This window comes from Scyliorhinus torazame, chromosome 3 (assembly GCF_047496885.1).
Source record: "Scyliorhinus torazame isolate Kashiwa2021f chromosome 3, sScyTor2.1, whole genome shotgun sequence".
Classification (NCBI taxonomy): Eukaryota; Metazoa; Chordata; class Chondrichthyes; order Carcharhiniformes; family Scyliorhinidae; genus Scyliorhinus; species Scyliorhinus torazame.
The window spans coordinates 151,182,219-151,202,862 of NC_092709.1; the positions used below are offsets into that span (position 1 = coordinate 151,182,219).

The 20,644-nt window shown below is 50.1% G+C and overlaps 1 long non-coding RNA gene across 1 annotated transcript in view; it reads right to left on the bottom strand.

Annotated features, from left to right (window-relative positions):
- Nucleotides 1-20,194, bottom strand: part of LOC140409539 (uncharacterized) — a 206,444-nt gene extending 186,250 nt beyond the window's left edge. The window contains exon 1 of the long non-coding RNA XR_011940378.1: nt 20,103-20,194. This is a non-coding gene — a long non-coding RNA (uncharacterized lncRNA). The remainder of the gene's footprint in view (nt 1-20,102) is intronic.
- Nucleotides 20,195-20,644: the final 450 nt, after the last annotated feature.

Genomic DNA, 20,644 nt, shown 5'->3' on the forward strand with positions numbered 1-20,644 from the left:
GCTGACTCGCAGAAGGCAGTGGGAATAAAGGGATATTTTTCAGGATGGCAGCTGGTAACTAGTGGTGTTCTGCAGGGGTCAGTGTTGGGACGACAACTATTCACAATATACATTAATGATCAGGAAGAAGGAACTGGGAGCATTGTTGCTGAATTTGCAGATGGTACAAAGATATGTAGAGGGACAGGCTGTGTTGAGGAAATGGGGAGGCTGCCGAAGGACTTGGACAGGCCAGGAGTGGGCAAAGAAGTGGCAGATGGAATACAATGTGGAAAAGTGTGAGGCTATGCACTTTGGTAGGAAGAATAGAGGGATAAATTATTTTCTAAATGGGGAAAGGCTTCGGAAATCTGAAGCACAAAGGAACTTAGGAGCCCCAGTTCAGGATTCTCTTAAGGTAAACAGGCAGGTTCAGTTGGCAGTTAGGAAGGCAAATGCAATGTTAGCATTCATTTCGAAAGGGGTCGGGATGTACTGTTGAGGCTGTCAGACCCCATTTGGAATATTGTGAGCAGCTTTGGGTCCCATACGTAAGGAAGGATGTGCTGGCCTTGGAGGGGCCCCCCGGGTGTCACAAGATTCATCCCCAGAATGAAGAGCATGTCATATGAGGAGTGGTTGAGGACTCTGGGCCTGTACTCAATGGAGTGTAGAAGGATGAGAGGGGGAGGGAGGGGGGTGGCGGGGGGGGGGGGGGGGGGTCTCATTGAAACTTACAGAATACTGAGAGGCCTAGATAGAATGGCCATGGAGAGGATGTTTTCCACTAGAAGGAGAGACTAGAACCTTAGCGCACCGCCTCAGGCTCAAGGGACGATTCTTTAAAACTGAGATGGAGAGGAATTTATTCAGACAAAGGGTGGTGAATCTGTGGAAGTCATTGCCACAGAAGGCTGTGGAGGCCAAGTTACTGAATTTTTTAAGACAGCGATAGATAGGTTCTTGATTAATAAGGGGATCAGGGTTACAGGGAGAAGGCAGGAGAGTGGGGATGAGAAACATATCAGCCATGATTGAATAGTGAGGCACACTAAATGGGCTGAATGGCCTAATTCTGCTCCTATATCTCATGGTTTGATGGTTCTGATGGGGCTGTGAGGTGTTTGCAGGGAAAGGAAAGGAGTGCAGCTGCAGAAGTGTTGACCTCAAGAGTGCTGTGCAGAAGAATGCTGGAAAGTCAGTAGGTATTGGCATCTCAAAGTGTTCGACTGCCCAAGTTTTTTCATGCCCTCATGCGGTCCTGGATCCTCTTGTTGCACTGTCTCCAGATTGAAGAGTCCACACTCTGACTGATGACGTCCTCTGCCACTTCCGCCACACCTGATTTGTTGGAGAAGTTGTCCTCATGCTCCTTTCGTTGGCTGACTCACCTCACTGCAGCCCCCTAAGATTCTGCAACAGGGCATTCATGCAGCCTTCCCAGGTCATGTCTCCACTTACCTGAGGTGGCGCCACCTCAAATACCCAAATACGAATGAGCCCTTGTGACCCATTCCAGGTTCCTTTCGTTAGAAATCCTTCCTTTGGAACAATGGGCATGTCTCTAATTGGTTAGGAAGCCCAGAGTTGCGAAAATGTTTGATTTTCTTTGGAAATGAAAAAAGACCGGCACACAAATCAATCAGTCAAGTTCCCAACCCAGAAATGACTGACATTCAGGCAGGAACTAAGGTCAGAAGAATCTGCCCTTTGAGTAAATTACTGGTGCTGTGTTAAGTAAGTTGGTTCAACGTTGACTGCAATTGGATGCAGTGAAACTAGAAACAGGCTTTGTCGTGTTGGGTGCTCTGCTACACAGACGAACCAACACGGTTGCAGATGGTACAACTCTGTTTTATTACTATCAATAATAACATCTGTAAACTTGTTACTGTGGTTCGTTCATTACCCTTTAACCTGTGGACCCAGCCCTAACACTATCTTGGAGAGGCACTCAGCACATGGTGAATGTCTGAGTGGCTTGCTGTGAGCTCTGTGCCCTGAGCTGTCTCCTGCTGGAATGAGCGGGAACTGTGGTGTTCCCCGTTTTATAGTGCGTGTGACTTGCTTCTGATTGGCTGTGATGTTGCATGTGTGTTAATTGGTCTGTTGATCTGTCCATCAGTGTGTATGTGTGTTTGCACCATGATGTTTATCTGAATATCATGACAGGCTTCTGACATAGGAGATGGTCCAACACTGTTTTATTGAACTTCCTGATTGCTGTACATAGTCTGCTGTGAGTTGACACTATCAATCTAACTGATAACCTCCTACTGGCTTGACCAGACTAACTCTCTACCTCATGGGGATAGTGCTCACTGGCTTGTGCACTCTTACTATCTCAGTAGCTGTGTCCTGTAGAAAGAGCGAGAGTCTTAATGCCCTGTGTGCTTTATAGTGGTGGTGTCCTGTCTGGTGATTGGTTGTTATGTGTCGTGTGTGTTCATTGGTTATCCTGTGTGTCAATCACTGCCTGTCTGCATCTCATTATATACATGAGTGGATATTATGACATCTCCCCTTTTTGAAGTAAATTTTGGAGTGTGGCGATATATATACATGCATGATTATATACAAGTGGTGAGTGAATGAACATATGTACATGGGAAGGTGTCTATCGTGCAGATACAGAGCAAACTGAACAAAATTTACAAGATTTAAGTCTATAGATTCAGTCTTTGTGGCGGGTGACGAATTCTTGTCGAACGCCTCAGAGGTGGAGGGGGGGACGCCGGCACTTGGACAGGTGGGATTGCTGCCATGTCGGTGGCCTCATGGAGGGCGGGATCGCTGCCAGATCGGTGGCCTCGTGTTGCGAGATGTCCGGAGGAGGCATGATGACATGCAGAGAAGTGCGGCCAGGCGGTGGGCAGGGAACTTTTTGTAGCGCCCTCCTGTTGCGCCGTAGAATGGAGCCATCAGCCATTTGGACAACGAAGGACCTGGGAGCAGCCTGCCTGACGACAATAGCTGGGGCTGACCAACCTCCCGCAGGCAACTGGACGTGAACAACATCGTCTGGAGCCAGCGCAGGTAGATCCTTGGCATGAACATCATACGTGATCTTCTGCTGGTCCCTGGATCGCTGCACTTTCTGCAGCACCGTGAGGCGGTAAAGGCCTGGAACACGGATGGCTAGAACAGTCGTCCTCAGATTGCGGTTCATGAGCAGCTGCGCCGGAGACAAACCAGTCGACAGAGGGGTTTGCCCTGTATGCCAACAGTGCCAGGTTGAAGTCCGAGGCTGAGTCTGCAGCCTTGCACAGCAACCGCTTGACAATATGGACCCCTTTTTCGGACTTCCCGTTTGATTACGGGTAATGGGGACTGGATGTGGTGTGACTGAAGTGGTAGGATCGTGCAACGTCGGACCACTCTTGGCTGTAGAAACATGGACCGTTGTCACTCATTACTGTGAGTGGTATCCCGTGCCTGGCAAACGTCTCTTTGCAGGCTTTAATCACTGACTTGGATATGAGGTCCGACAGTTTCACCACTTCCGGGTAGCTGGAGAAGTAGTCGACCAAGAGCACGTAATCACACCCATTTGCATGAAAGAGGTCTATCCTCACCTTGGACCACGGAGAAGTCACAATCTCGTGCTATTGCAGTGTTTCCTTGGGCTGAGCTGGTTGAAACTTCTAGCATGTTGTGCAGTTGAGGACCGTGTTGGCAATGTCGGGACTTGTTGCTACTGTGGGGGCTGCTGCGGGGGTGACTTTGTTGAGTTCCCGGTAATCAATGGTCAGTCGCCATAATCCATCGGGCTTTCTCACTGGCCAAATTGGGGCATTATTAGTGGAGGCTACTGATCTAAGTACGCCCTGCTCTAATAAGCTTTCTATTACCTTGGAGATTTCTCCCTCTGCCTCTTGGGGAAATCCGTACTGTTTTTGGGGTCTAGGGTCAGGTCCTGTTACTTGAACGGAGCCAGTCATCCGTCCACAGTCGTGCTTGTGGGTCGCGAATGCTGCCCTGTTTTGCAGAACTGCCCTAACCTGCTTGTCCGTACTAAGCATGGTCGGGTTGAACCAAAATTCGCCTACTGCGCTAATTTTGTTCATGTACTCTCCTATGTTGAGCGTTGCGGGGACTCTTGCGGATTTTGTCATCTTCCAGACACACTGGTTGACTGGATCGAATGAAAGGTGGTGGGAATTCATGAAATCGATTCCCAGAATGTGTTCTGCTGCGTGGGGCAGGTCAACTAAAACCACAAGGTGCTTGGTGGTGATGGTGCCGATTTGAATGGGTACAGGGGCTGTGATGTGTCCCTGCTGTGAATGGCCTGTAAAGCCGCTGAGGGTGATAGTGGCTGTAGTGGGCCACGTGTCTTTTTGAAACCGGGTGGAGGAATTTATTGTGGTGCGGGACCCTCCTGTGTCCCAGAGAAATTCAATGGGCTGTCCCCGAATTTTTGCTGCAACTACCGGTCGTCCAGACCTATCCCAAAGGGTGTCGCAGACCCAACTGGGGGAGCCCGTACACCGTCATTCCGTTCCGGTCAAGTCCGTCTGATCTGAACGGGCGCTAACGCTATGAATGGGCTCTGTCTTTTTCTTAATCAGAGTGCCCGTCTGCTGGGCTCTCTGTGGCTTTTTAGGGGCATCGCACTCTCTTGCGAAGTGTCCCAACTGTCCGCAGTTGTAACACTCCTGTGACTTGGGTGGGGGGCTGTTCAAATGCTGTGGGGTGCTCGAATTTCCTTTGCCTACATTTGTTGAGGCCATCTACGGGGTCACCCCGGTTATACCCGATCGCATCCAGGATCGCGGTATGCCTTTCTGCAAGGGTGCCTCCTCCTACATTCTGTGGGTCGTGAAGGGCTGCTGCTACCGACGGGTCTAAACTTAAAACGGTGAGCTTTACATGCTCTTGCTCATCCAGGCCGGACATGGTCGCCTGATGTTTAACTGTGGCAAAGAAATGGTGGGGGTCTGAGGTGTGGAGGAACGGTGTGATCTTCTCGCACGCATCCTGTAATTGGGTCACTGTTAAGGGGGTGGCATATAGAAATTCCGCATCGTCCGATGTGGCTGTGCGGTGGGTGGTTACTGGATTCATTGGAGCTTGAACTATCTGCTGTGTGGGGGGTTGGGGCGCTTTTCTCTTTTGTGGCTTTCCCTGCGCACATATTCCCTGAACATATCTCTGCGCTGTTTCATTTAATTCTTCCCAATCAGGGCCATCTTCCTGATCTAATCTTTCTCCAAAGGTTTCCTGAAAACCTTTTTGAACAGAAAGCAGCGATTGCAGCTCTGCAATCTGCTTCCGGCACTTTGCGTGGTCTAATGTGCTCTGTCTTTGTTCTGTGGTGGCAGCATGGAGTGCTCTCAATGCTGCCTTGAGGTCACTACACTGTTTTTGTAATGCCTCTACCTGTTTTTCCGTTTCTTCTCGTACCAGGACTGCACATTGCGTGTCCTGATAAGCCTTTTCGTATTGAGACTGGAAGCTGCTTAGGTGCACCAGACAAGACTGGTGTGCCCTTTTGGCGTCATCCACCTCTACATCTTTTGCTGCCAACTTCCTTCTTAATTCCAAATTCTCCTTTTCTACCTCGCTTACATCGACCTTAATCATCCGATGTATGCCTTCAACTTCTTTCCGGAGCGTCCTAACGACCTCCTCTGTGCCTCGCAATTGTGCCAAGCAGGACACGATTGCCATCGGCTTGCGAGCTTTCCCTAAGCTCTTTTTGTGGATCTCACTCAGGTTCTCCCACCAAGTATGTCCTATACTCCCGGGACCTGATTCCTCGTTATCACAGAAATCATTCCAAAGGGGCCATCCTTTCCCTTTGAGATATTTCCTGATTTCTTCCTCCCAAATGGGACATTGTCCCACTCTACTGCTGCTGGTCGCTGCGACCGCAAATTTCTCAGGGTTCATGAGGTGCTGCATTGCCTGCATGGCCATCTTTCATATCCGAATGCTTCTTTTAAATTTGGAACAGGGTAGCTAAGGCGGTGCTGTAAATACGGGTACAGCTTTCGCTACTTTTCAATATACAAACTTCCGACAGTTTTGACGTAACAAAAGTCTATCAGTTTTACCTTATAGCCCTGTTAGTTACGCATGCATACACACACTTCCGAATTATGACTATTGATCAGAACTGCTTGAACACTTGTAGTTTTCTGTTTCCAATTGGATCTCTATTTCAAATTCTGGGTTCTCCTGGAGTGGTTTTCCACTTCTAGATCGGGTCCCGTCAGGTTGTCGCCAAATAAATGTTGCTAACTTTTGCCTTAGTTTAATTGCTCTATTTTATCACCTTTGCTCTTGAGTCGGCAGGTATCTTTATGATACCGCCACGTGGTTCAAGTCCGAGTAATGATCAATAATCCAATACACCGCTTCGTAAGATTTAAATCAAAGCACATTTATTATACACAGTAATCACTACTCATGCATAAATTCTACGTCTAAGCTACTTCTACGACTAACAGGCCAATACTTAACTTGTAACTGGCCCACCAAGTCAGGGAAACGAATGGCCTTTCGTTCGGGTTCTGAGCCTGCAGGATTCGAAGTTGGTACAGATTGGTAGCTAGGAGCGCCTATCTCGTAGCGAGCGTTGAAGTAAGACTTACTGGATATCGGCGGCGGCTGGACCGGTCACTGTCAAGGGTTGGTTCGCGTTGCTGAGTGACCCGGTCCAGAAGAGAAGCAGAGGGTGCGGAAGGGTGGCAGAAGGGTCGATTTGAACTTGGACTCTATTCTTATAGTCCCCAGGGGCTTCCAGCCTTTCGGGGCGGACCCTGTACCTGGTTCCAAGTGATTGGACTTTGTCCCAATCACTTGGTTCGATATTCTCCACTGCTGGAGCGATTCCTTGATTGATGGGCGGTCTTGAGGTGGTCGTTCACCTCCCTTTGTGTAGGCTTTTGCTGGCGCCGCCGAGTCTGGGTTGGCTTTGTGTGTCTAAAATGTTGCACATTGTTCCCGCGGATTGCTCATTAGTATGCAGGTGGCTGGTGTTTTGTTGTGCTGATGGTTACTGGTATCGATCTTGTCTGGCCTTCCCAGAGGTGAATACACAGTCTATCTGTAGCTGCTTGTTTTAGTCCTGCTGGCTGATTTTCCAATCAGCCTTTGCCGTTCGCCATTTTAAATCGGGGTTAGCCATTCTAAATCGGGAGTTAGCCATTTTAACTGGCTACAAGGACATGGCATGAACTCGCTATACCAGATTTAGGAGTTTGCATGCGCGGGCACCGAACAGGGATGCCTTGTTAGGCCGGACGATCTCGAATCTCAACGTCGCCTTGATTTCCTTGTGAGAGACATCTAGCTGACACGACCCACTGGCAGCTATGGCATTACCATTGTAGTCAAGGAGCTGGCAGGCTGGTGGAAGATTGCTAGGTTGGTGTTGGATGCTGTCAAGGTCCGACTGTATTATGAAGTTCGCAGGCGCGCCAGTGTCCAATTTAAATCGGATGCGAGACTGGTTGACCGTGATGAGGGCACACCACTCATCGTCAGGATCCACACTCAGGATTGAAAGGCGGTTGGTAGACACGGTAGAAACCCACTCGCGTGTGGTGATGATGCCCACCTGATATGGAGACTCGAGGCAGTCAGCATCGGGGTCCGTTGGGCTGTCTGGATCAGAATCCTGCATGTCTTGTTGTATGCAGCGGACACGTCGGTGCTGCAACTGGGATAGCTGGCTGTTGTTCGGTGGAGTGGACCTGCAGAAGGCCGTGTAGTGGCCAGGCTTTCCACACTGTAGACATCGCCTGCCTTTGGCTGGACATTGCCGCTTTAATTGGGCGGAGCCACAATTCGGACACGTCATGATGCTGACGTCAGCACGTTCTGTGCGCCATCGTGCATGCGCAGTGCGGTCGGCCGACGTTCACGCATGCGCCTCAGGGTCTTCGGCCTCATCGTCCACCCGGTTGTGGCGCGCATGCGTGGGGACCCGAGAAAAGCGCGCGAAGCGGCCACTCTCCTCGATGCTCCGGCCTTGTATTTTCGCTATGGCCTGCAACCTTTCTGCCTTGTGGGAGGCCAGTTTTGCAGTTTCTGCCACCCTGATGCGGGAGTAGCGATTTCTGGCATGCTCATGGACAACGCAAGTTCCGATGGCGACGGAGAGGGTTAACTGTTTGATTTTGAGGAACTGCTCCCGCAGGGAGTCGGACTGGACCCCGAAAACGATCTGATCCCGGATCATGGAATCAGTCGTCGAGTCATAATTACATGACTGCGCTAGGATGCGGAGATGGGTCAAGAAGGACTGAAAAGTTTCATCCTTACCCTGAAGCCTCTGTTGGAAGATGTACCGTTCAAAGCTCTCATTCACCTCAATGTCACAGTGGCTGTCGAATTTCAGCAGAACTGTCTTGAACTTTGTCTTGTCTACGCCATCGGCAAACGTAAGCGAGTTATAAGCCTAGTTTCGGGAGCCGTTCGGAGGAGGAGGAGCAGTCTCTGTGTGAGTATAAAAACCTAATGATAACTTCCTGTTTTCCACTTTTTTTTCCTCAAAAGTGACGTCAGAGGGAAGCCGTGATCTGATTGGTTGATAGTAAATCTGCCCCAAATTTTTTAAAAAACACAGCTAAACTCGTAAACTTAAATTAAACTAATTAATTAATTAGAGATGGCTGGTCAGGTGATGTGCTTGAGCTGCTTGATGTGGGAGCTGGCAGATCCCATTGCGAGCTGCAGCGACCACATCTGCAGTAAGTGTTGGCTGCTCGAAGAGCTCCGGCTCAGAGTTGATGAGCTGGAGTCTGAGTTTCAAACACTGAGGCACATCCGGGAGGGGGAGACTTACCTGGACACTGTGTTTCAGGAGGCAGTCACACCTGACAGAGTAAGTAGTTTAAATCCTGCCAGTGGCCAGGGACAGCAGGGTGTGACTGCAAGTCAGGCAGGTAAAGGGAACCAGCAGTCAGGAACTCAGGACCCTCAGCCCTTGACCCTGTCCAACAGGTACGAGGCACTTGCTCCCTGTGTGGATGGTGAACAGGGTTGCAGGAAGGATGAGTCAGCTGACCAAGGCACCATGGTTCAGCAGGCCATTCAAGGGGAGGGAGTAAATAGGCAAGTTGTAGTTGTAGGGGATTCTATTATCAGGGGCATAGATAGTATCCTTTGTGAGCAGGATAAAGAGTCCCGCATGGTATGTTGCCTGCCCGGTGCAGAGGGGAGGGGATCCAGTTGTTGTGGTCCATGTCGGTACCAACAACATAGGCAAGTCTAGGAAAGAGGACCTGTTTAGAGATTATAAAGAGCTAGGATTCAAATTAAAAAACAGGTCCTCAAGGGTCATAATCTCCGGATTACTGCCCGCGTCACGTGCAAATTGGTATAGGGAGGCAAGAATAAGGGAAGTTAACACGTGGCTGAAAGAGTGGTGTGGGAAAGAGAGGTTCCTTTTCATGGGAAACTGGCATCAGTTTTGGGACGGGGGGACCTATACCGTTGGGATGGTCTCCACCTGAACCGATCTGGGACCGGTGTTCTGGCGAAAAGAGTAAATAGGCTGGTCAATAGGACTTTAAACTAGAGATTGGGGGGGAAGGGTGTAGCGCACAAAGACTCCGAGAGACGAATAGAGTGAAGTCGATGAGGCTTTATTAAGCGTGACTGTTTCCCCCGCAGTTCAGTAGTAGACTACCTGCGGGGGAGGGCTCCAGGTACTTATACTCCGCCTTCAGGGCGGAGCTAGAGGTCAACATCCAACCAGGACCCGGGATCTGTCAGCCAATGACATCATGGCTTCACAGTCCCACATGACCCCTAATGCATACTACCACATTCACCCCTTGTTAAAAATGAACCCAGCGGGGTGATGCTTCGCATGGTGGCAAGGGTTTACAAGGCTGGTCCTGGGAGGAAAACTTTCAATATAACAGTATGTACAAGGTTTTTTTTTTTTTTTGTTTCAACTATTTACATCAATCGTCAGGAAAAGACAAAATGTTCTCATTAAAAGTCCACATTGTACTGTTAGATCGACGCCACGAGTCGGTCGGGCGGTCTGGTCATCCGTGTCGATCGCCTCGGCCCCGGTGGTGGTGGTGCTTGTTCTGGTGTTGTCTTCTCCAGGAGCCTTACGGTCTCAGCTTGGGCTTTATTCCTGGTCGGGCCTGAGAGGAGGACTGATCCTCCTGGGAAGGGGGCGGTCGCGGGGTGCGGCGGTGGCAGGAAGGGGGGGGGTTGGGTGATTGGTGTCGGGGTGGTGTGTGTGTTGCCGGCGGGCGCCAGATCTCGCAGAGAGACCGTGTCCTGTCGGCCGTCGGGGTACTCCACGTAGGCGTACTGCGGGTTCGCGTGAAGGAGGTGAACCCTTTCGACCAACGGGTCCGACTTGTGCGCCCGCACGTGCTTTCGGAGCAAGATGGGTCCTGGGGCCGCCAGCCAGGTCGGCAGCGACGTTCCAGAGGAGGACTTCCTGGGGAAGACAAGGAGGCGCTCATGAGGCGTTTGATTAGTGCTAGTACACAGTAGTGACCAGATGGAGTGGAGGGCGTCCGGAAGGACCTCCTGCCACCGGGAAACTGGGAGGTCCCTGGACCGTAGGGCCAGTAGGACGGTCTTCCAGACCGTGCCGTTCTCCCTCTCTACTTGCCCGTTCCCCCGGGGGTTGTAGCTGGTCGTCCTGCTCGAGGCTATCCCGTTGCTGAGCAGGAACTGGCGCAGCTCGTCACTCATGAAAGAGGACCCCCTGTCGCTGTGGACGTAAGCGGGGCAACCGAACAGTGTGAATATGGTGTTCAGGGCTTTAATGACTGTGGCCGCGGTCATGTCAGAACAGGGGATGGCGAATGGGAAGCGGGAGTACTCGTCCACCACATTAAGGAAGTATATGTTGCGGTCGGTGGAGGGGAGGGGTCCTTTGAAGTCCAGACTAAGGCGTTCAAAGGGGCGGGAAGCCTTAATAAGGTGCGCACCATCCGGCCTGAAAAAACGCGGTTTGCACTCTGCGCAGATGTGGCAGTTCCTTGTGACTGTATGGACCTCCTCCACAGAGTAGGGGAGGCTGCGGGACTTGATAAAGTGGAAAAACCGAGTGACCCCCGGGTGGCAGAGGTCCTCGTGGAGGGTTTGGAGGCAGTTAATTTGTGCGTTGGCACATGTGCCGCGGGATAGGGCATCGGACGGCTCGTTCAGCTTTCCGGGACGATACAAGATCTCGTAGTTGAAGGTGGGTGGAGAGATCGATCCTCCACCTTAAGATCTTGTCGTTTTTGATTTTGCCCCGCTGTGCATTATCGAACATGAAGGCTACCGACCGTTGGTCGGTGAGGAGAGTGAATCTCCTGCCGGCCAGGTAATGCCTCCAATGTCGCACAGCTTCCACTATGGCTTGGGCTTCCTTTTCCACTGAGGAGTGGCGGATTTCTGAAGCGTGGAGGGTTCGGGAGAAAAAGGCCACGGGTCTGCCCGCTTGGTTAAGGGTGGCCGCTAGAGCTACGTCGGATGCGTCGCTCTCGACCTGGAAGGGGAGGGACTCGTCGATGGCGCGCATCGTGGCCTTTGCGATATCCGCTTTGATGCGGCTGAAGGCCTGGCAAGCCTCTGTCGACAGAGGGAAGGTTGTGGTCTGTATTAGAGGGCGGGCCTTGTCTGCGTACTGGGGGACCCACTGGGCGTAGTATGAAAAGAACCCCAGGCAGCGTTTCAGGGCTTTTGAGCAGTGCGGGAGGGGAAATTCCATGAGGGCGCGCATACGTTCGGGATCGGGGCCTATTATCCCATTGCGCACTACGTAGCCCAGGATGGCTAGCCGGTTGGTGCTAAAAACGCACTTGTCCTCGTTGTACGTGAGGTTCAAGGCTTTAGCGGTCTGGAGGAATTTTTGGAGGTTGGCGTCATGGTCCTGCTGGTCATGGCCGCAGATGGTTACATTGTCGAGATACGGGAACGTGGCCCGCAACCCGTGTTGATCAACCATTCGGTCCATCTCTCGTTGGAAGACCGAGACCCCGTTTGTGACGCCAAATGGGACCCTTAGGAAATGGTATAATCGCCCGTCTGCCTCGAAGGCTGTGTACTTGCGGTCACTTGGGCGGATGGGGAGCTGATGGTAGGCGGACTTGAGGTCCACGGTGGAGAAGACTTTATATTGGGCAATCCGATTGACCATGTCGGATATGCGGGGGAGAGGGTACGCGTCTAGTTGTGTGTACCTGTTGATGGTCTGGCTATAGTCTATGACCATCCTTTGCTTCTCCCCTGTCTTCACTACTACCACCTGTGCTCTCCAGGGACTATTGCTGGTCTGGATTATGCCTTCCTTTAGTAGCCGCTGGACTTCGGACCGAATGAAGGTCCGGTCCTGGGCGCTGTACCGTCTGCTCCTAGTGGCGACGGGTTTGCAATCCGGGGTGAGGTTCGCAAACAAGGACGGGGGTTGCACCTTGAGGGTGGCGAGGCCGCAGATAGTGAGTGGGGGTATTGGGCCGCCGAATTTGAAGGTAAGGCTCTGTAGATTGCACTGGAAGTCTAATCCCAGTAATGTGGGGGCACAGAGTTGGGGAAGGACGTGGAGCCTGTAGTTTTTGAACTCCCTCCCCTGCACCATTAGGGTAACTATGCAGAAACCTTTGATCTGTACGGAGTGGGATCCTGCAGCTAGGGAAATCTTTTGTGCGCTGGGATAGGTGGTCAAGGAACAGCGTCTTACCGTGTCGGGGTGGATAAAGCTCTCCGTGCTCTCGGAGTCGACTAGGCATGGTGTCTCGTGCCCGTTTATCAGCACCGTTGTCGTCGTCGTCTGGAGTGTCCGGGGCCGAGTTTGGTCCAGCGTTATTGAAGCGAGACGTGGTTGTAGTAGTGGAGCGTCTTCTTCGAACCCCGTGGAGCCGTCGACACTGGGGTCCGTTGTTGCCGTCCAAGATGGCGTCGGGGATGAACAAAATGGCCACCCCCATGCATCGCACATGGCTGGGGGGTCACAAGATGGCGGCGGGGGTGGACAAAATGGCCACCCCCATGCGTCGTACAGGTCTGGGGTGGTCCAAGATGGCGGCGCCCTTCCTCCCCTCGTGGTGGCCGGGACCCAAAATGGCGGCGTCTGCGGGTCGCACATGGGGCGTTGGGGAGCGTTAGGAACGCGCGGGGTTCCCTCATCTCTGGGGACAGCGGTGGTCGGGACCCAAATTGGTAGCGCCGGTGGGTCATACGTGGGGCGCGGGGGGGGAGGGGGGGGTGTTTGGGGGGCGTTAGAGCCGCGCAGAACTCCCTCTTCTCCGGGGAGAGCAGTGGTCGGGACCCAAAGTGGTAGCGCCGGTGGGTCATACATGGGGCGCGGGGGGGGCGGGGTTGGGGAGCGTAAGCGGCGTGCAGGGCTCCCTGTTCTCCCGGGACCGCGGTGGTCGGGACCCAGAGTGGTTGCGCCTGCGGGTCGTACATGGGGCGCTGGGGGTTTGGGGAGCGTAAGCGGCGTGCAGGGCTCCCTGTTCTCCCGGGACAGCGGCGACCTCGCGGGACCGGCACACAACCGCAAAATGGCCCTTTTTCCCGCAGCTCTTGCAGATCGCTGCGCGGGCCGGGCAGCGCTGCCGGGGGTGTTTCGCCTGGCCACAGAAATAGCAGCGGGCGCCCCCGGTGCGACTTGGTGTTTGGACCGCGCTAGCCTGTGGGGTGTCCGGGGGGGGGTGGGTTTTTCGCGACGGGTACGTACAGAGCCCAATGGGCTGCCGCGCGGTCGGGGCTGTAGGCGCGGGTATTACGCGCGGCCACGTCTAGGGAGGCTGCTAGGGCCCGTGCCTCAGAGTCCGAGCGACTCTTTTTCTCGAAGTCTTTGGCGGATTTGGGAGGAGTTCATACCTGCCACAAAAGCATCGCGCATTAACATGTCCGTGTGTTCATTTGCGCTCACCGACGGGCAGCTGCAGGCTCGTCCCAAAATTAGTAGCGCGGGGTAGAATTCATCTATCGATTCTCCGGGACTTTGCCGTCTCGTTGCGAGTTGATAGCGAGCGTAGATCTGGTTTACTGGGCGGACATAGAGACTTTTCAGTGCTGCGAACGCCGTCTGGAAATCCTCTGCGTCTTCGATGAAAGAGAAAATCTCCGTGCTTAACCTCGAGTGCAGGACCTGTAGTTTTTGGTCTTCTGTGACCCGGCCGGTGGCCGTTCTGAGGTAGGCCTCGAAACAAGTCTGCCAGTGCTTGAAAGCTGCTGCCGCGTTCACTGCGTGGGGGCTGATCCTCAGGCATTCCGGGATGATCCTGAGCTCCATAGTCCTTTTTAGGCACGCTTAATAAATTGTAGCGCACAAAGACTCCGAGAGACGAATAGAGTGAAGTCGATGAGGCTTTATTAAGCGTGACTGTTTCCCCCGCAGTTCAGTAGTAGACTACCTGCGGGGGAGGGCTACAGTTACTTATACTCCGCCTTCAGGGCGGAGCTAGAGGTCAACGTCCAACCAGGACCCGGGATCTGTCAGCCAATGACATCATGGCTTCACAGTCCCACATGACCCCTAATGCATGCTACCACAAAGGGAAAGTCAGGGAACCAAGAGGTGAAGTAATCAGTGGGAAGCGTAGCTGCTTGGGAATACAAAAAAAGCACGAAAAGACAGAACTCAGGAGAGGTTACGATAGTCCCCATCTCACAAAATATGACACCACACTAAGAAAACAAAAAGGGACGGTCAATAGAGAATTAAAGGTGCTATATTTAAATGCGCTCAGTGTACGGAACAAGGTAGATGAGCTTGTGGCCCAGATTGTGACTGGCAGGTATGATGTGGTAGGCATCACAGAGACGTGGTTGCAGGGGGTTCAGGACTGGCATTTAAACATCCAGGGATTCACAACCTATCGAAAAGACAAAGAGGTGGACAGAGGGGGCGGGGTTGCCTTGTTAATTAGGAATGAAATTAAATCAATCGCACTAAATGACATACGGCCAGATGCTGTGGAGTCTGTGTGGGTAGAGTTGAGGAACCACAAAGGCAAAAAAACCATAATGGGCGTTATGTACAGGCCTCCTAACAGTGGTCAGGACCAGGGGCACAAAATGCACCACGAAATAGAAAGGGCATGTCAGAAAGGCAAGGTCACAGCGATCATGGGGGACTTCAATATGCAGGTGGACTGGGTAAATAATGTTGCCAGTGGACCCAAAGAAAGGGAATTCATTGAATGTTTACAGGAGGGCTTTTTGGAACAGCTTGTGATGGAGCCCACGAGGGAACAGGCCATTCTGGACTTAGTGTTATGTAATGAGCCAGACTTGATTAAAGATCTTAAAGTAAGAGAACACTTAGGAGGCAGTGATCATAATATGGTAGAATTCAGTCTGCAATTTGAAAGAAAGAAGGTAGAATCAGATGTAAAGGTGTTACAGTTAAATAAAGGTAACTACAGGGGCATGAGGGAGGAACTGACGAAAATCGACTGGGAGCAGAGCCGAGTGGGAAAGACAGTAGAACAGCAATGGCAGGAGTTTCTGGGAGTAATTGAGGACACAGTACAGAGGTTCATCCCAAAGAAAAGAAAGGTTATCAGAGGGGGGATTAGGCAGCCATGGCTGACAAAGGAAGTCAGGGAATGCATCAAAGCAAAAGAGAAAGCCTATAATGTGGCAAAGAGTAGTGGGAAGTTAGAAGATTGGGAAGGCTACAAAAACAAACAGAGGATAACAAAGAGAGAAATAAGGAAGGAGAGGATCAAATATGAAGGTAGGCTAGCCAGTAACATTAGGAATGATAGTAAAAGTTTCTTTAAATACGTTGAAAACAAACGGGAGGCAAAAGTTGACATTGGGCCGCTCCAAAATGACGCTGGTAATTTAGTGATCGGAGACAAGGAAATAGCTGAGGAACTAAATAAGTACTTTGCGTCAGTCTTCACAGTAGAAGACATGAGTAATATCCCAACAATTCAGGAGAGTCAGGGGGCAGAGTTGAATATGGTAGCCATCATAGAGGAGAAAGTGCTAGAGAAACCAAGAGGTCTAAAAATTGATAAATCTCCGGGACCAGATGGGCTACATCCTAGAGTTCTAAAGGCGATAGCTGAAGAAATAGTGGAGGCGTTAGTTATGATCTTTCAAAAGTCACTGGAGTCAGGGAAAGTCCCAGAGGAATGGAAAATCACTGCTGTAACCCCCCTGTTCAAGAAGGGAACAAGAAAAAAGATGGAAAATTATAGGCCAATTAGCCTAACCTCGGTTGTTGGCAAGATTCTAGAATCCATCGTTAAGGATGAGATTTCTAAATTCTTGGAAGTGCAGGGTAGGATTAGGACAAGTCAGCATGGATTTAGTAAGGGGAGGTCGTGCCTGACAAACCTGTTAGAGTTCTTTGAAGAGATAACAAATAGGTTAAACCAAGGAGAGCCAATGGATGTTATCTATCTTGACTTCCAAAAGGCCTTTGATAAGGTGCCTCACGGGAGACATGGTATTCGAGGCAAGGTACTAACATGGATTGACGATTGGCTGTCAGGCAGAAGGCAGAGAGTTGGGGTAAAAGGTTCTTTTTCGGAATGGCAACCGGTGACGAGTGGTGTCCCGCAGGGTTCAGTGTTGGGGCCACAGCTGTTCTCTTTATATATTAACAATCAAGATGACGGTTCTGGGGGCATTCTGGCTAAGTTTGCCGATGATACAAAGATAGGTGGAGGGGCAGGTAGTATTGAGGAGGTGGGGAGGCTGCAGAAAGATTTAGACAGTTTAGGAGAGTGGTCCAAGAAATGGCTGATGAAATTCAACGTGGGCAAGTGCGAGGTCTTGCACTTTGGAAAAAAGAATAGAGGCATGGACTATTTTCTAAAAGGTGACAAAATTCATAATGCTGAAGTGCAAAGGAACTTGGGAGCCCTAGTCCAGGATTCTCTTCAGGTACACTTGCAGGTAAACTTGTCCATAATTAAGAAAGCAAATGCAATGTTGTCATTTATCTCAAGAGGCTTGGAATATAAAAGCAGGGATGTACTTCTGAAGCTTTATAAAGCATTAGTTAGGCCCCATTTAGAATACTGTGAGCAATTTTGGGCCCCACACCTCAGGAAGGACATACTGGCACTGGAGCGGGTCCAGCGGAGAATCACACGGATGATCCCAGGAATGGTAGGCCTAACATACGATGAACGTCTGAGGATCCTGGGATTATATTCATTGGAGTTTAGGAGGTTGAGGGGAGATCTAATAGAAACTTGCAAGATAATGAATGGCTTAGATTGGGTGGACGTAGGGAAGTTGTTTCCATTAGCAGGGGAGACCAGGACACGGGGGCACAGCCTTAGAATAAAAGGGAGTCACTTTAGAACAGAGATGAGGAGAAATTTCTTCAGCCAGAGAGTGGTGGGTCTGTGGAATTCATTGCCATAGAGGGCGGTGGAGGCCGGGACGTTGAGTGTCTTTAAGACAGAAGTTGATAAATTCTTGATTTCTCGAGGAATTAAGGGCTATGGAGGGAGAGCGGGTAAATGGAGATGAAATCAGCCATTATTGAATGGTGGAGTGGACTCGATGGGCCGACTGGCCTTACTTCCGCTCCTATGTCTTATGGTCTATAGATGTGGATGGCATGATCCCCCGCAGTCGACAGGAACAGCGCGATCTTTCTGGCATCCGATGCTGCCTCGAGGTCGGACGCCTCGATGTACAGGAGGAACTTTTGTTTGAAGTATTCCAGTTGGCGCCGAGGTTGCCGGAGATCGGGAGTTGCGAATGAGGCTGGATCCTTTCCATGCCGCTGGATGGCTGCTTGCTGGTCGTTTCAGATGCACTCGAGGTAGGTTCGTTAGGATTAATAGCACTCTGGTACCATGATGTGTTAAGTACCTTGGTTCAACATTGACTGCAACTGGATGCAGTGAAACTAGAAACAGGCTTCTGACACAGGAGATGGTCCAACACTTTTATTGAACTTCCTGATTGCTGTAATTAGTCTGCTGTGAGTTGACACTCTATCAATCTAACTGATAACCTCCTACTGGCTTGTCCAGACTAACTCTCTACCTCATGGTGATAGTGCTCACTGGTTGTGCATTCTTACTATCTCAGTAGCTGTGTCCTGTAGAGAGGGGGAGAGTCTTAATGCCCTGTGTGCTTTATAGTGGTGGTGTCCTGTCTGGTGATTGGTTGTTATGTGTCGTGTGTGTTCATTGGTTATCCTGTGTGTCAATCACTGCCTGTCTGCATCTCATTATATACATGAGTGGATATTATGACAACTGGTAGATTACGGACTACATAGTGGTAACTCATTTATAATCCATGCATTAGGTCAGCTTGGAGCTCCTCATATTATTAACTTGGCCAACTCACCTGGTGTATCAAACAGACCCATATATACCTTGCAATAATAAGTACTTCTTGAAACAAAGATAGAGTTTGACATTGCATTCATTTGGAAAAGGGTCTACTCAACAGTCAAGGTTTTGTTCCTTTCAAGAGTTGACTGAGAAATATGACCTCCCTGAATCTGTATTTATCTAATATCTACAATTCTGAAATACAACCTTTTATTTATTTCCATGTCCGGGTTTTCTCCCTTTAGCCGCAGTCTGAAATGGGTATAAAATCCTTCTTAGCATGTGGTATCAATCATGTTTGTAATTTTCTATTACAAGCCAAATGTAGAGATGGTCTGGTACACTTTATTAACAGTACTCCTAACAATAAGACAGACAGGAAGAATATTGGGAAAGTTAATTATAGCCTCTAATAACTATCCTTATTTCTGTTAAAGTTGCACATACAATCAGCAGACACTGATGTAAATCTTGATGGATTTGAAAATGCGATACTTGAGGATTATGAGAGCTTGTTGCCCTGTTTGCAAATGTCAAACTTCTGTCAAAATAAACTGACGACACAGAATTTCTGAAAATGGTGGGCTTAAACAAGGTGTTTCACACCAGATGACAAATGCACAGAAAACATTGTCCTGGTGCTGGGCAAGTGCAGTAACATTTATCAAAGAATACATTGCAGCATTGATACATCCAAGACCGCATCCATTTTCAAATAAGTTGACAGGCATTGGTAATGCACTCTATAGATATTTCATGTCCCACTCTCTTGTGCTTCTTAAGCCACACCAGGTGATGTTTAACACAAAGCTGACTACCATAATGCAAATGATCTTAAAGGCAGAAGGCTGGCACAAGTAAAAAAAAAAAAATCCATGCCTACAAAAGTAGTTTTCAGTCCTGAGAAGCAGGAATTCAGAAGTCCAGCCTCTGAATTGTCATCAAGCAATGTACTCATATCTGATGGTTGTGGAGTGTCAATTTCCACTCCCAAATGTCTTGGTTACGGAAAGGATCCAAAGTATTCTTGGCTAGGTAAAAAAAAAACAGGGGAAAGGGTTACCTTGTGTGTAGCAAAGTATGGAAGCAGGCGGAGGATATAGATTTCCCACTGTTTGAGGCAGGAGATACATAAATCCCCTAAAATACTTCGTAAAAAATAGCAGGCTGGATTCTCCGCTTCAGCGACTAAGTGCGCCAATGGAGCATATGTGGTCTTTTAAGACCAAATTTTGTGTGTGAAACCCTCACCAATTCAGGGACCGGTGAGGGGTGCAGGGTGAAACTCCCCACTCCCGCGCCGGAGAATGGCCGGGTCGCTGGCCCGCATGCGCACAGCTGACGACCTGCTGCGATCGCGTTGTACAACATGGCGCAGGCCGTGCGCGGACATTTTTTATTCCTGTCCAAACCTAAACCAAAACCCATGGGTGGCACGTTGGCACAGAGGCTAGCACCAGATAGCCAGGTTCGATTCCCAGCTTGGTCACTGTCTATGCAGAGTCTGCACGTTCTCCCTGTGCCTGCGTGGGTTTCCTCCGGGTGCTCTGGTTTCCTCCCACAAGTCCTGAAAGACGTGCTTGTTAGGTGAATTGGACATTCTGAATTTCCTTCAGTGTACCCGAACAGGCGCCGACTTGTGGATTTTCACAGCAACCAGATGCCCCGGTTTCCTCCCACAAGTCCCGAAAGATGTGCTGTTAGGTAATTTGGCCATTCTGAATTCTCCCTCAGTGTACTCGAACAGGTGCAGTAGTGTGGTGACCAAGGGATTTTCACAGTAACTTTTCATTGCAGTGTTAATGTAAGCCTACTTGTGACACTAATAAAGATTATTACGATAGACATCATGTTAAAACATAAAGGGCGGAATCTTACCAGAATTTTGCAAGGTGTCAGGCTCAGACTGAAGACTGGCATGTAACTCTCCAGTTGCACAGACCGGTTTTGTCTCCAGATATTGAACCTCTGTAAGAAAAAAAAGAGAGGAGGCTTGGTTTACTCTGGTGGGCCGGGGTCTGATAGAACCGGGAACCGGCTCCACATAGATTGGGACGCCACCTTTAAAGGGCACTCTGATCAACATTGAGACCTAAGCTTTTGGATACCTTTGGACAAGGATGAGGGTAACCCTCGTGTTAAGGTGCTGAACTGGGGAAAGGCAAATTCCAATAACATCAGACAGGAATTGAAGAATTTGGATTGGGGATGGCTGTTGGATAGTAAATCAACATGTAAATCAATTATGGTCTTTTGGTCTAACATCGGACATGTGGGAGTCTTTCAAGCGACAGTTGATTAGGATTCAGGAAAGTCAAGTTCCTGAGAGAACGAAGAATAAGTATGGGAAGTTTAGGGAGCCTTGGATAATGAGGGATATTGTGAACCTCCTCAAAAAGAAAAAAGAGACTTTTGTATGG